The 16,334-nt window shown below is 40.8% G+C and overlaps 1 protein-coding gene and 1 long non-coding RNA gene across 3 annotated transcripts in view; one reads left to right on the top strand and one right to left on the bottom strand.

Moving 5' to 3' along the window:
• The window catches only part of LOC105686059, a 100,519-nt gene that overhangs the window by 39,500 nt on the left and 44,685 nt on the right, over positions 1 to 16,334 (top strand). The gene's annotated exons all lie outside the window — the stretch shown is intronic.
• LOC125501475 lies at positions 13,694 to 16,236 on the bottom strand. Its single transcript, XR_007279049.1, has 2 exons — positions 15,736 to 16,236; positions 13,694 to 13,915 (listed from the first exon to the last, which is right to left on the bottom strand). It is a non-coding gene; the product is annotated as an uncharacterized LOC125501475 (long non-coding RNA).

Genomic DNA, 16,334 nt, shown 5'->3' with positions numbered 1-16,334 from the left:
GTTTTTTCTTGTCCTTGCTCTTGGTTCAAAACAATCTTGTGATTTATTTTTCAAATTTTTTTAGTGTAACCGTTTTTCAGTTATGAATTTTTGAAAACTGAGAGGTAGAAAGAAAAACGAAAAATCGCTGATTTTTTCAATTTGTGCTATCTCAAAGTGAGCTGATGTCATCTCCGTGAGACGGTCGCGTGAAAAAAAAAAAAAAGGATTTCGAATTTCAATTTTAATCATAATTCGTAATAGGACACCCCGTTATCCCGTGTAACGTTAACTTTTGCATTATCATTCGTTACCGTCTATCCTATTTATGAATCCCATAGTATTGCCCGAGGATAAAATTTTTCAATCAAATTTATTTACCGCGCGATCACGTGTCAAATTTCAAATTTCATCCGTTACGTTTTGTTTGACGTGATTCGAATCACTTAATTAAATTTTTTTTTCTTTTTCTTTCATTTATTTGTTCGAAATGCTATTCCTTTTTTTTTTTTTTTCTTCTTCTTCTTCCTCCTACCCTAAAAGGACGAACGTATCGAAAGTAGTCCGTATATGAGGCACGCGTACGACCATGTATGTACACCTCAACCTTAACCCCGCAATAATAATGCGCCGCAGAGAACCAATTTCGGATAGTTTTTTCAGTTTCTCTTTTTTATCCCCCTCGCCCCACGTCTCGCCACGGGAGTAGATTTAACGCCGTTATACGCTGTGCGCATAGGTATACACACGAGCGCATGTATGTATATAGCCGCGAACATTCCGACGTCGCGACGTACGTCCCTGATCATTTTATTAATCCCTTCGGGTTCACGCGTCAGACGGGGCCGAGGAAAGCACGTGGTTTTGCGGGTCGTTTCGCAATTTACGTCACATGCTTTTCTTCTCTTTGCCCACGTACGTTTTTTCGTTCAACGATCTTTATTTTTTCTTCCATTTTTCCTTCTCTCTCTTCTCATCGCGTGTGCACGAATAATTATAAAACCAACAACGAAACACAGCGGGTAGAATTTTCACACTCGAAATGACGCGGAATACGAAGAGAAAGAAAGAGAGAAAAAAAGAAAGAAAAAAAGCGAAGCTGGGTAGGAGGATGGAAAGAGAGAATTCAATTTTCGTTTCGTTTTGTCCTCGGTCCATTAGAACGTTTTTCGTTGAATTTATGAAATTGTTCCTTTATGAAAAAAAAAAACTTCTCTTTTTTTTTTTCCCCACTCGTTCCCCGTACGTCAAAACGTATATCGTCACATCGTAGTTTACAGCGGGCTTCGGCATTGAAACCATTTGCAATTTCGTTGAAACAAAAGACACGTGGCCAGACGATGAATGATCGCGGCGATGAAAATTTACACGTCCGTATATTGGGGTTCCGTAATACTCGAATGTGCGAAAACTTGTGTTCTATATCACGTACGTGCAGATATTTCTGCAGTATCCACAACGAGCGTGCGTACACCTGTGTGCATTCACGAACGGCCTTCTCTATTTTCAACGTTCGATTGAAAAATATCGGTTTTCTTTAACAGACCGTAGCTAATGGGTGTTATAAATGCATGTGTAGGTATGTTACGTACCTCCATCGGATTGAAAAATGGTCTTTACAATTGTTCACCGGAATTGGGGCAATAGTGAAAAAACCAAAATGGGGTGGTCGTCGAAACGAGGGTAGAAAAATGAAATCAACGGTCAATTTCATACTTTGGGAAAATATCTTACTCTTTTTTCTTTTTTCTCTTCCAACAGTCGAGTGTGAGTCGAATCGATTTTTGATAGACAATTTCGGAGGTATTTTGGACATTTTTTCTTCAAAGTCTTTATTTTATACTTTTTTTCTTTTCACACGTCTGCTCGGTGAGGAAATCTTGCGTATGAAGACAAATTTTCTTTTTTTTTTTCCTTTCAAAGAAATAGACTACAGATATCGGTCTTACATTTTTTCGTTTTTATTAGGTCTCGCCGGTTGCATACCCGATCACGTGGGATCCGTTGCGAAATAATATACACGTGTACGTGTGTACAGGGTGAAAAAAAAATTTGTTATCGTATCGCCCCCGGGTGCGGATCGGTGAAATTTATTTTATACTTTTATCATTTTTTCGAAAACGTGCAAATAAAATAACTGGAAACGTCCTTTGGTGTGGGATTTTTTTTGTATTCATCATATTTGATTCTATTCGTTTTTTTTTTTTTTTTTTTTTGTCGTAATAATCGACATTTTTAGTGGCGACATTGCGAACTTCATTTCATTTTTTTCCATTCGCAAACGTCTCGCCCTAAAAACCGATACAGATATTCCGTGTACTTTGGTTACGAAAAATAAATTCTCCAACGATATTCTATAGCCGGACAAAAAACTTCATAGAAATATGAAATGTCGAAAGTTTTTTTTCTCTTTACCATCTCGACATTATTTGATTTCGAAGGGTGAGAAAATTTTACAGCAAATCAATTTTTAAAATTATCTTTTTTTCTTTTTAATTTCCCATCAAATTCGTGGGATAAAAAAAAGGAATGAAAAAATTTGAAGAAAGTGGATCAGGGATTTGTGATTTGTGATTTTTCTCTTTCGAATATCTTGTCTTCTCGAAATTTTCGTTCCACGCAGACAAAATCGATGTATTTTTATCGCGAGACACGGAATTGACAAGCACGTGCAGCTCGGTACATAAGGCGGTGGGTTGAGTGAATTACGGTAACGATTACGTACCGTCATGGAAATACGACTACGGTACGTCTCGGCCGAGGAGAGACGGAGGGGCAAAAACGCCATTGTAAAAACATCACCCCTCTCATCCCCTTATCTCACCCTTCCGTTCGTATTATAGGCCTACTTTATGAGTTATGTTTTACATTCCTGGTGTGCAGGCTGGCGCCGTCCGTACCCGTCGTATTGAATATATAAATCTATATACGTTACACAGATAAAATCACTAACTTGGAATTTTGGGTAGAAAATTAATGGGCCATCTATCCGATATTATTATAGTCGTTGTGTGTATAGTGTAGTCATATAATATGCGCCATCGCATATTCGAAGATTTTTTTTCTCTCTCCATTTTTATCGAAGAAATTTGAGAATCACCATTCCTTTTTTGCTCTCCGAAGAAACTCTTGTTCCGATTTTTTTTACAACCTTCAATTTCAACGTGTGTTAAATTTCTCGTTTTTTCACCATCGGTTCTCCGGTATATCCTCATGTAGTATATTATATATCTGCTGTAAGTGTTGGATTTCTTGGGATATATAAAAGTCGAAGATCAGAGGCTGAATTCAATCAAAGTTTGATTGAAAGCTACCGGGTAATTCGATAGAAAGCTCACTTCTTCTTTTTTTTTATGTATTTATTTATTTTTTATTCATTTTTTCTTTCCTCGTGTTGTTAAACCTGGGCAGTCGGGAAACAGAGACGTAAAGCGGAATAAAAAATTCCCGAGTCCTCTGAAATTCAATCGACATTTCCAGGTGGGTATATAAAAATTTATGTAACGAAAAATGAGAAAATTGTATTTCCCGAAATAATTCACAAAAAATTCGCTACACCACCATAACTTGGGTTTTCTCATTTTCTAGATCGTAATTTCAACGATTCGTGATAAGTTTTTATTTATTTTTTTTTCCTTTCTATCTTTTATGGTTCTTTTTTTTTTTTTTTTTTGCACCCACGTATACGCGTCGCGTTAGATGAGTGTTGAACACGCTAACGATTATTATCGGTGTATTTCCGATTTTTAGGACGATTAAAAGTAAACGTTTAGTACCAACACCCGTTGACCAGACGTGTTCTAAAATAAACCCTGAGTCGTTTGGTCAGTTTCGACAGCTTCGCGATCGTACCCACTAGCCGCCTATACGTATACCCACACTTTCAATACTTGAGCTATTTCTTTTTCTTTTTTTATCGTTTTTTTTTTTTTTTTTTTTGCTCTCACATTATACAAACCACCATCACCGCCACCGCCGCCGATATCGCCATCGCGGACTCAACCGCTAAATAAGCTAAGCAGAAATCCCCGACGAACTTGGAGCTTTTTATAAGCCGGCGCTACAATATATGATCCGTATACTGTACATTCGAAAACTACACTTACGGTTAGTCGTAACCGAAAGGCACGTTTCCCTGAACAAACAAGAAAACAATCAGCGTTGAATAGAAAATTCTTTTTTTTTTGGTTTTTACTTTTTCCCAAGTTATTTATTTGGTATGTGCATAGAAAATGAAAATAAAGAATAGCTCGAAGGGGTGAGTAAAGTGAACTACATACAAACGCGAAAATTGCAAGCGAGACATTGGTTCATTTTTTTCTAATTTGAAATTTTATTGTACCTACAACAGAGAGAGAATATATCGGTTATCGATGACGAGAAAAAATCACGCTTTACCGTTTGAAAAAAGTAAGAAAGAAAAAAAAAAATAAGGGAGAAAAATTAACTTGAGACAGTCCTCTGTGTACTTACATTCATTAACTATCAAAGCGTCGCGACGTCGTTTGAGAAGATCGTACGATTTGACCTTTTCCTGATCCCTGCAGAGTTTGCTATCGCCGTATAACAATAATAATCATAGTAATAGTAATAGTAATAGTAATAGTAATAGTAATAATAATAATCTGCCCATATAAATGTACGTGAAACCTCCAAGAGTTAGAATAGTTAAAATCAAGTTGAACGTAAACGACCTGGTTTACGCCCACGATTCAATTATACGGTAACAAAGACAGCGGGTGGTGATGGTAGTGCATAGAAATTTCTATATACATGTACATGTATATATGTACGTACATAACATTTGTATATATGCAAAACGTTAAACAGCTGCCGTGCTATTGCTGCAGTCAGGACTCGGAAGTTTAAACTTTTTCCATTTTTTTTTTTCTCTCTTTTCGCTATTCTTTTTTCGCTGTACCGCAACGCGTTCAGTTTGCAGGGATTTTCAAACATTTGCACATGCACACGTTTATATCCACAGCACGATTTTGAAGTCACATTTAATTATTTTTTCCGAACTACTTTTACCGTAACTTTCAGTGATAAATTACGTGTACGCGAACTTTGAACTTTGAGCTTCGAACATCGAAACGATCGACGGATCTGTCGGGCGAATTCGCATTAATTTTTCCTCGTTGTGTCGTGCGATTTGAATTCACACGTTTCGATACAACGAGAATGTACATTTTGTTTCATTTTTCATTCACAGACAAGCGAGCGAGTAAAAAATTAAAATAAATATGATCAATAATTCAATGAATTTGGGAAAAAAAGACATGAAATATATTCAAACCGACGATGTTCTACTCTAGGTATTCGACTGAATTATAATCGTATGGGAAATTATTTAGAAAGTTTACGGACGGTGTTGAAAAGGAATACAAACGTCGTGAGGAAAAGAAAAAGGAAAGATTTTCAAATAAAAACTAAAATAAAGAAGCGGAGATATCGTTAACACCTGAGAATGCTCGAGTCAGTCCTAATAAAGGTTATCGAAATAATGGGAGAGAGAGAGAGAAAGAAAGGAAGAGAGAAAAAAAAGGAAAAATCAGATAAAATGAAAACCGGAAAATTGTTCAGCTGTAGAGTACCCTTACATGGGTGTACAAAGATCGTGTATTGTACGTAACGTTCATACATCTTCGTATTCGACATCTGTACACATTTATTATATTCATTTATATTCGCGTATATATATATGTATATAGGTACGATGGTATACGTGCGAGCGGGTTTATCGTCGTGGGAAAATATGCGAGCTCCCCGTACGTCTTATCTCGAATAACATTTCACACGTGATCAAATTAAATACGTTACACTTCTTACACCTGACATATCCCCACTCTCTAACCCCTTTGTCGCACTTTACAACATCGTTACGCAAGGATACGCGTATTTCCGCGTGTTGTAACAGGTGAAACGTCTCGTTGACAAAATGGCCGATGGACGACATTTTGTGATACTGAATTCCGAATGCTGAATGACCAATTTTTTCTTTTTATCATTCTTCGCGATCAGGGCGTCGAATAATCTCGGCTGTCGATTAATCCCAGCCATGATTCCGCCTCTAATTCTGATCCTCGGATCACAACGGGTTATTCATCGTCGAATTTCGAAAGGGCTGCCGATTCTATGTTTCGATAATTGGTGGTTGTAACGCGTCTCGTCTCCAACAAAAGACCAGTGCGCTGGCACTTGCGATGGAAATTCAGTACGACTCTGACGGAATGTTCGTTTACAGCGATTCGTTTCCTGAAACGAACATCCCGTAGGTAAACTACGTTTCCGTTGAATCTACCCGACGTATCCTAACTCGGTTAACTCGCTTTGATTTGGGTATCGATGATTGCTGCTGACATTCGGCCACCGCGGGGTTCACGTCGTTTGTAATTTTGTAGTAAACGATCAAACCCAGTTTCCTCAACTCTTGATTTTACCTTTATATACTTCACACGCCGTACGTATAAATTATATACCCAGCGATTTCAATCAGCGCAATTACACGCGCTTAATTTCCGAGCATGAAAATATTATATCACGCACACGTTTGTTCCTTTTAATAACTTGCAATGAGTTTGACGTTTCAATTATCAATTTTTTTTTTTTTTTTCTCTTTTTTCTTCATTTCATTTCATTTTCAATTTTGTCGGGTTTCATTCAGCTGCGCACATAATGGCGACAAACATCGAATTAATTTCATTTCATTTAGTTTCTCGCTAATATCCATACATTCACGACCGAACACCTTTCACGTACACATTTGAAAAAGAAAGAAAAAAGTGTGATTTAAAAAATAAAAATTGTCTCACTTCATTTTCGTTTGATATTCAATTGAAAATGTTCTTTCTCTTTCCATTTTTTTTATTACATCCCGACTCTCTCTCTTCCGGATATTCTATACACCAGATACGACGTGTATCTATGTATATCCGTAGTGCCATCAATATCTGATGGCACTATTAATTTCGGGCACGTGTTCAAATATTAGCAAACTCAACGTAGAGTTCGTCAATATAATTTGTTCGAATGAAATGTTATTGGCATGTAACTCCGAAAGCTGGAAACCATTTAACCCACCCAAAGCATAGGTATGATGACGGTGAATTAAATAGTTTCTACCTTCGCGTAAACGGTAACTCTTCGACATTTGTACGTTATAATGTAAAAAGCTATTGTACGTCCTTCGTAAATTATGAACGTCGTTAGTTGGGTAGTCGGGTGTTAGGTAGCAATGCGAATACGTACGTTGGTAATATTTATTCTTTGCAAAATACACGGACACACAAATGCGAGAGAAATTCAGACGTTTTCCGAAATCACAGTGTCGTCAAAATTGCCTCTTCGCGAATAATCGCTAAACGGCTGAATCTTTCGCAATTACAATAAAACGAATCCAGATGCTCGTCACTCTCTGCAACCATGATTCAATCGATGTACAACGACCATCTATTTCCGGTAAAACATCCTCGATAGAAACGCTTCGTTTTGATTACTTAGAATCCGAATTTCGGCAATAGATTTTGAACGGTTGGTGCTTTCTCAGTTTTGGCAGGAACATCGGATGTGGCGTCTTCTTCGGCTGCGGTTTCCGTGTCGTTTTCGACGGTAGCTTCGGATTCGGGTTCTACTTTGGCCGCGCTTCTGCCGCCTAGGCCACCAAAGTTGAGCATAGCATTCGCAGCTGTGCTCGGGTTAGCTAGGGCAGCAACATTGGCCGCAGAACCTAGACCGGCTGAGATGGCTCCAGTTGGAATAACGGACGGAATGTTGGCCGGAATGTTGGACAGAATATCGGACGGAATATTGGTCGGAATATTGGTCGGGATATTGGCGGGAATATTGTTTATCGGATTGAAGCTAGCGGCCAGTTGAGCGAAAATGGAAAGGAAGTTGTCGCGCACCGAGTTCCTGATTTCCATTCCAGTGTTGACGGCGTCTTTTATCTCACTTATGGCGTCGTTGGCCGACTGTCCGATAAATGAATTGGCATTGTTGAAGAGTTGGAGACCCAAGTTTGGGGAAGGCTTGGCCTGGGACTCCAGACCGACGGCCAAAAGCACTGAGAGAACGATGAACTTCGACATGATTCGGTAGTTGTAGTCAATTTGCAACTTGCTTCTTCCGAGAACGTTCAACGCTTTTTATACGAAGCTACGAGTCGTTCATGTGCGAAAAAACAGATGGGTTTTGCTCACGTGATAGAGTTTTCGTTATTCCCCGTACGCTCAACTTTGTTATGTAATTCATTTGTACTTGTACGGAATTTCGGGATATTCGAACAATAATATCAATATTAGCACAGTTTTCGTCGGGTTGTCGAGTTATGTAAAATTCTGCGATTACCGAATCGTTGTTTTTCGGTAATTTCCAGAACACTCGATGTTGCGTATTGCCAATTCTACCGTTTTAGCTTACAATTAGCAAAGGCAAATATCTCAGATTAGCAGATGAAAGAATCGCTTCTTTGTTTCGTGAGGCGTTCAGAGCTGGCCCATCGCGGAAATCGTTTTACACCATCTTATAAATTATGGTGGTGACTTTTTTCTGTTTCTTGACGAACCGAAGCAATGATTTTCATTTCACTTATTTCTAAAATTCCTTATTAGATTGAATCAAAGGAAGTCCAAATTGTGGTCGAACGAATGAATTTGATGAAATTGCACAACGCAGATCGAATAAAAACTGTCGTGTACTGAAAATTGTGACATTTCAGTGACGATATTCAAACACATTCCTAGGTCGCAATTTTCCAAACAGAAAGAAAGAAAGAAATGAAATAATCGAGATCTGCAGTTGACTGCAACAAAATTTTCTCCCTCGTCACAAAATTTGTTTAATTCGCGTCTATTTTAATCTTCTTTTCGTTTACCGAATCAATTAAATGCATGGAAAATGAGAAGGAAACAAAAAAAATGTCACGTCGATCAGGAACACAAAGTATTGCCGATACACATAACGTTTTTCAATTGGAATAGCCAACCTATTTCTATTTTTTTTTTTCTTTTACTGCGATAAATGGTTTTGAAAATCCAGCTTTTTGTTCGCCGAAACGAAATTCGATTCAGAAAATTGTGATAATCGTTCGCCTGTCGCTGCAGCTGCGTTACAAAATTTTCGTTCTATTCGATTTTCATTTTCGAAAGACTCCTCTCTGTATTCGAAAAGTTTTCATCAACGAATCGTGACAAACCCAAACGTGTAGGCAACACGTTTCACCGTTCTGTAGATCGAGATGCTGGGATCTATAAATGATCTTTCAGAGTGGACCGTTTTCCAGAGGCCGCAGGCAGCTGCCATCTGGTGGCATCGAACGATCCGTCATCCGCAGCTGCTCGAGAATTTGAAATTTTTTTTTTGATTCAATAGTCGTTCGACCAATTTCAAATGTTGGACCGTTCGATTTTGAAAATATTCATTTTCCTCCTATTCCCTTCACCTTCATCTCTCGTAATCATTTCGATTCCAGTTTCGCTTTCCGATTCTGTTTCACCAATTTATCATCCTCCGGAGTACCTAGCGAAGATTTCGGTAAAATTATATCAGGCCGATATCCGCGGCCGTGACACGACCGTGACGATTAATTAAATTACAAGTTGCGTCTGATGTCCCCTATATCTATCGCGGCGGTTGCTTAATACACACGATACACCCCTCACGGCAGCTGATGCCGTTGCTTCTCTTGATCTCTCGACTTCGTTTCGTATATTATCCCCCAGCTATATGTATCCTCGGTACGCCGTACATATCGCGCATATGGTATATGGATGTATAATATCGTAACTTAACGCGCGGTGTAATCAGCTATACGGACGTGCCTCTTGCCGCCTTCTCGATGTACGTCCAAAACTTTGTTCCAACGCCGATCAAATTATCCTTACTCGCCTATCTCCCCGTAAATAATTTATCCCAAATTCTTTCTCGCCTCTATTTTCCTTCCGTTTCGCCACATTCGTCGACGAATCTGATGAAAAGACTTTTAGATTATTTTTCTTTTTTTTTTTGTTCAATTCGGTAGATTCATAATACAAAATGTAAAATATGAGTAGAGCGTAGAGATGAGAGGAGAACAGTTTCTTGATTACATTAGAAACTAACTGCAGAAAATGTCAATATCATTTACCGTTTATTGCGTCTTTATAGAACGATGATAAAAGCTTTCGAGCACCTGCAGATTTCCATTAAGATTTAATACCGTGAATACAAGTTCTCGAATTACGCTGTGATTAAATATTTTAACAAACGAAATCAATTAGGCATCGAATATTTCTGATCTCCTTTCTTCTTTTTTCTTTCTGTTTCAGGTAAGGGGATAGTAATGATTAAGAGTGAAATTTATGCAAAGTATAAAATGTTTATTCGGAGCACACCGGTGAACGTTTTGGTAAGTGATCGATGCACGATCGTGTGATTCGGTGTTTTTCAAATTTTCGCCGTTTTTCGCTTCCGCTTGTTCATTCATTTCTAGGGAACGTACAGTGCGCGATGCGGGAAAGTGAATTTCGATTTTTCGTTCATTTTTCTCCCCTTCAGCAATTTATCCGATGGAAAAAGAAGACGGGAATCGAGATAATAAAACGAGCTGTTCCAAAGCGAAAATTATTAATTTCGATTAATGCTAAAGTAGATTAAAGTTCTCACGAATCCCGAGATGTGGATCGAGCGTTTTGTTGGTCTTCACTCTCCCTGCCTGCCTACCTACCTCTCCCTTTCTTCGCCCAACTTTTCTTGCCTCTAATTTTAAATTCAATAAAACTTACTTTCCTGTTTACTCAAAGAACTCATTTTCCGATATCCCGCGATGAATCTTCCCCCACTTTATCTCCTTTCCATCCGACCCCCGCCAATCTATATCAAATATTCGGGTAAATTTGTTCGTCCTCTTCGAAACGAGAAAAAAAAATTCCACCAAAAATCTTACCTCGCGATCCTCTAGACCGTACATCGCTACGCTGTATCGCGTGACTAAAAATGATTATTCTATTGTAAATATTTGCGAAACTTCTCCTTTTTGTTTTCTTCGAACAACCCCATGTTCGCTCTGAGTAAATTTGACGCTCTATAAACGAAAATCTACGCATTTCACAGAAAAAACTTTTTGAACAAAAGTTACAGAGAATTTTGTCATCTACAAAAATGATCTTCGTTGCTTTTAATTCGCAACGCACGGTTTGCAGGATATTCGATAAAACGCGTTCGTCAAGATGGCTGTCAAAGTTCAACCCCTGCGTACCGCCAACCGAGATTCGCATTCAAAGGAGACCCTCCGACATATTCCCCCCCTAAAAAAAAAAAAAAAATAGTAATCATTTCTTCAGAAAATCGTTACGATTTTCGCTTCGAATGTAAATCTTCGCGCGTACTTAATTCGATTTTCTCGTTAACGATCACTCCGCAGCTCCATCGGAGGTATACCCTGTACCGATCCTTATAGGGATTCTCTTCTCCTTGTCCCTCACTTACACGTTTCTACTCTCCTCCCCGGTTATTCCGCACCGAGAGTCGCTCGGTACGTGCAATAACGTACACGTAAGATCCGGTAGAGACTCGTACGAGTGTAGAGAAAACTCGTGCCCTCCCCCCCCGTGTGTGTTCGTGTTCGTGTTCGTGTGACTCTGGAATGCGACGACGAACAACGCGCGTATTGTGCGTGGCTCGACTCGCGTGCGTTTCGCCGGTCGCTCGGTTAGTTTGGCCGTCGGTTTCGTTCGTTCGTTCGTTCGTTCGTTCGATTGCCGTTGCCCGAGTTGGCGATGAAAACAAGTGAGACTGTGTGTAATAGAGATAAAGAAAAATGAAAAAAATAATAAATAAATGAAAAAAATATAATCAAGGGTAAAAAGAAAATCGACCGGGCGTGCTTGCAAAAGTTGATCGTGAAATTCTGCCGCTCGTTCCTCTTCTGCGGTTCAATGATTTACTCTAGTAGAGAGACGACGGCTCCTCGCTCTCCTCGTATCGCGACGCGAAGAAGCTCGATTTGTGGTCCGATTTTCGGGCGCGCGGAGTCGACGCGCGATTTTTTTTTTTTTTAATTTTTCGATCGTTCGCCTCGAAATCCTTCGAAAGATTGAATTTTCGTTATCTTCTCATACCTCACTTTCTCCACCTCGTTCTCCGAAACTTTTCATTTCTGAATTTACACACACGAGCTTACCCCGTATCGTCGGACTTTAACGACCGCGACTAATTTATGCTTCGTTAACGAATCGAGCAGCGATGCTTTGCGAGGATGAGACGACGCGCTGCGAGCTCTTTCTTTCTATCCTCGTTCGCCGTACGCGAGGGTGTGGCCACGGCTACTACACCGGTGAACGTCGTAAATAAAATTATTATACCAACAATTGATCCGCGAATCGGAGGTCGTTGCATCGGCCTCAACTGGGGCGTAAATTATCGACGATCTTCGACCGTATTGTCTCCTTAACGACGTCGAAACGCTTCTTATTTTCTCTCTCCGTACGTAGCGATTCGTGTTTTCTTCGTCGAGAAATTTTCTTCCACATATTCCGTTGCGAATTATCTCTTTTCGGGGCGAATCTCGGGGACGCGGTCGTCGGACACGCGCCGCTCTCGTTCTTCTCGCCCTTCCAGTCGGGTGGGCTGGGGTGAGTTCGATCCGAAATCTGGAGAGACACGAGAGCGTTCGGGTTGCGAATCGGCCCCGGAATCCGGCCGCTCGAAATTACAGAACTCCGCAACAACCTCGTTGTATTAACGGGCGAGCGAGATGTGAGCGAAATTGTTTAGAATTCCGAATGTGGAACCGAAAACGGAGGGTACAACGTCGCTCGCCGCCTCTACGAGAGTCACGTATAAGGTATACACATACACACACACACACACCTGTGCGGAGTCTAATTTGAAACTCGAAATGCGAGACGATTTTTTTCATCCATCCGTCCGTCCGTTTGTTTCTTTATTTTTTTTTTTTTTCTTTGCTTTTCATTAACGAAAAAAAACGATCGTCGCTTCGCCCAACGTTGCGTTATTTTACTGCAGCACCGCGTACAGCGTTACGTTCGTTCGACGTTATCATTACCATATACCCCGTTTCAGAGCTTTGTTTCGAACATGACAATGACTGAGAGGAACCCAACTCCGACCGGCAGACTCGTATGTATGGTACGTAATACGGTAGAGATGTACGTATACGTTTACATATATATGTATAGGTATGCGTACACACGAAATGACTACTCCACGTTATTACGCTACACGCGATGCTATTCACTCTACATAACTAATAGCAATAACACCGCCATTATTTTCACATTGTTACACGTCTAATAATCATGCGCGAGTATCACCAATACGTACGTGCGTACGTGTTGATTATTCGCACGAAATAATACAGATAATTATAATAATTAGACGAACGTACGATTTGAGGACATTTTTCATTCAAATTTTTTTCCTATCACCTGTATGTATACCGCCATCTCTGAGCACATACGACGATTTCAAATATCCTGATTATGGTTAACGGGTAGGATGTTAAAAACATTTCAGGACATTATCTTTTTTTTTTTTGGTTTCTTTTTTCTCTTATCCCATCAAAAAACTACGGTATTCGTTGAGAATGACGTCATCTACGGTCGGTCCTCGAGGTGTTTTATCTGGATTAAATTTTTCATTACCCCCTCGATTTTTCGAAACAATAATACGCATTGTACATAAATTCTTCATTTACAGTTTCTCTCGACTATTTGTTATTAGTCACCTTATAACGACTACTCGAAAATAAACCAAAACTTTCGGTAATAAACTTCAAGACGCGTTCGTTGGCGCGGCGCGCGACGAAGGAGAAGCGACGTGAATCATCTGGGAAGTCCGGATTTCGGAAGCCGAAAAGTTTCCTCTCATTTTTCGGCCCTTTTTTCCGACGCCGGGCGATCGGAACGACTCGAAGAAATCCCAAAAGATCGTCGATCGTCTGAAAAAGTAAAAAATTGAAATCGGGTAATTCATTTGTTTCCAATCGTTCGCCGCTCGATTTTCGTTCCACGGTTGTATTTGACGTGGCGCAGGTTCTACGGGGTTCTCGGACGCGAGGGAGAATTACAGCCGCGCGATAAAGAGAAGCTGCTGTGTTCGAAGTCCGCCGTTTGCTTCGGCATCCGTCGTCGTCGTCCGAAGTGGGGCCAAGGTGTGGCTTGTTTAATCCTTATAATACCTTTAACAAGCGGGGAAGGTATATAGGTGGTGCTCCGTAAGATCTTGAGAAATCTCGTCCGATCTCACCTTCCACGGGTGGGTAATATACGTACACCGTACACACGCGGGCCGTGTTAAGGTCCGGCGAAGGTCTTGACCAGAGATTACGGTAATCGCACGGATTATATGTTTAACTTAATTGCACGTTTGTTCGTCCTCTTCGATGCTGCATACCGGATCGCGGCGCCCCTCTTTTCCTCCCCCCTTTTTTTCACAACGTCATTCAAAATTCTTCACCGATTCTCATCCCCCTCGCTCCGTCGACGTCGCGAGCAGCGAATCAATTTCCCCATCGGTTGGAAAAGAGACTTTGAAAAATTTCACGCCGATCGATCGGCCAATGAAAACAAACAGGGCTTTCGACGGTCGGATATTTTTCGATCGCCTCGCAGGGGAATGTTCAGCTTTCGGAACAATGTATCGTTCTTGTTTTTTATCTTATTGTTAAAAATTTTCAGCCGATAATTTCGGTGTGACTAACGCGTACGTCCGATTGACGAGAAATTTTTTTTCACGCGACCGAGGAACTCGTCCCTCGACTCCTTCTTCGCCCGAAGCAATGTCAATAACACGTGTTCCGGGTCTCCCTCAATTACCGAGTAAATATAAACGAGTAGCATCCCGAATATACGTCGAGTATCTATCTCCTCATCTATCTCAGAATGCTCAACGATCCCCGCGATCCCGACCAATCGACGGACCTACGTATTCGAGCGGCGGTGACGCGCGCTTTTTTATCGCCAAATATCGCGCAGCGATTCGTGTTTGACTTTACCGTAATTGCAGCTGTGTCCTCAAACGGGCTGATATTTTTCCCAAAAAAAAAATTTTCCTCAACTCAAACGCGACTCGAGAGACGGAAAATTACCGCGTTCGAAACTAAGCGTCGCGATGCGCGGGTAAGAAGTTCCAAAAAAAAAATAAAGAGAGACTCCGAAAACTGAAGAGGAGAAAGAAAAAAATGAAAATGGACAAATCTCGCGTAATTCATCGTACGTAAATCGCGATCGGTTCCCCGGGGTTCCGCGGCGGCGTTTATCGATCGGTTGATAAATTACCCGTATATATACACAACACCTCTGTACCTCCTCGAATGACTCGTTGGAATGAACGAAAATGTGTGTCATTGGAGGCAGGCGAATAAGAGAAGTAGACGGCTGTACGTTCGGTGTCGACTAACGGGTACTTGTCCCGGGGTGACATACGGCCCTATATAAACGGTAATTTTCTATGCACGTTGTGCACTTCGGACTTAACCCGAAGCCCGTAAATAGAAGAGGACTCGCGACGATACCGATCCGTAATAAATCCGAACGAAAACGCGACCGGGAAAATGAAAAAACCGAATTTTTTTCTCCCCAGTCCATTTTTCAGGGGGTGGCGTTCGGTCGTTCGACGCCCTCTCGACGCGGCGATAACGTTCGAACGAACCTTCGCTACTCATGGGAACCAGAGACGATCTCCGAGATATTCCGGTCAACCTTTGCTCCGCCGTAGACCCCGGTACGGCGGTGTCACCGTGTAGACCACTTTTCTTACCTCCGTGCACCGCGAGACATTCAGCTTCGCCGCGTTTACGTAACTATACCACACCGCGATTTTTAGTCAGCGGAAATTCGTGCTCCGCTCGTAATTTTATCGTTCCAAAGAGGGGGAGGAGGAAGACGGGGGGGACGGGGAGGAGGCAAAAATCATGCATCACGCCCGTCCGCTATTACACATTTGCATGAATAAGTTAGAAGCGAGATCATTTCGTCGTTATCTATTCCGATTGTAGTGGGGAAAGTTTTCGCTCGCTCTACCTTTTCTATTATTACAACTGCATGTACGTCGTAGCGTTTTATTTCATTGGTTTTCCGGTTGTTGCGAGTAATTGGATTCGCAATGCATCGCTTGAATATCGTACCCCCGTTCGCGGTAATATTCATAAACATATCGGTAGCTGCGTCAAGTCGTTTTACAGCTTGTAGACGAAGAGAGAGAGAGAGAGAGAGAGCCGCATGTGAACTTTGGTTAGCCTAGGGGTTAAGTGAGTTGACTTTTGAATAGAAATGCATTGTGTTGTATCTCGACTCCGTACGTTATGCTCACTTTGTTATTCAACTCTGCTTGTATGTAGTAGCCATGCGATTCTCTGA

Source organism: Athalia rosae, chromosome 6 (assembly GCF_917208135.1).
Source record: "Athalia rosae chromosome 6, iyAthRosa1.1, whole genome shotgun sequence".
NCBI classification, from domain to species: domain Eukaryota; kingdom Metazoa; phylum Arthropoda; class Insecta; order Hymenoptera; family Athaliidae; genus Athalia; species Athalia rosae.
This window is presented reverse-complemented; position numbering and strand designations above follow the sequence as displayed.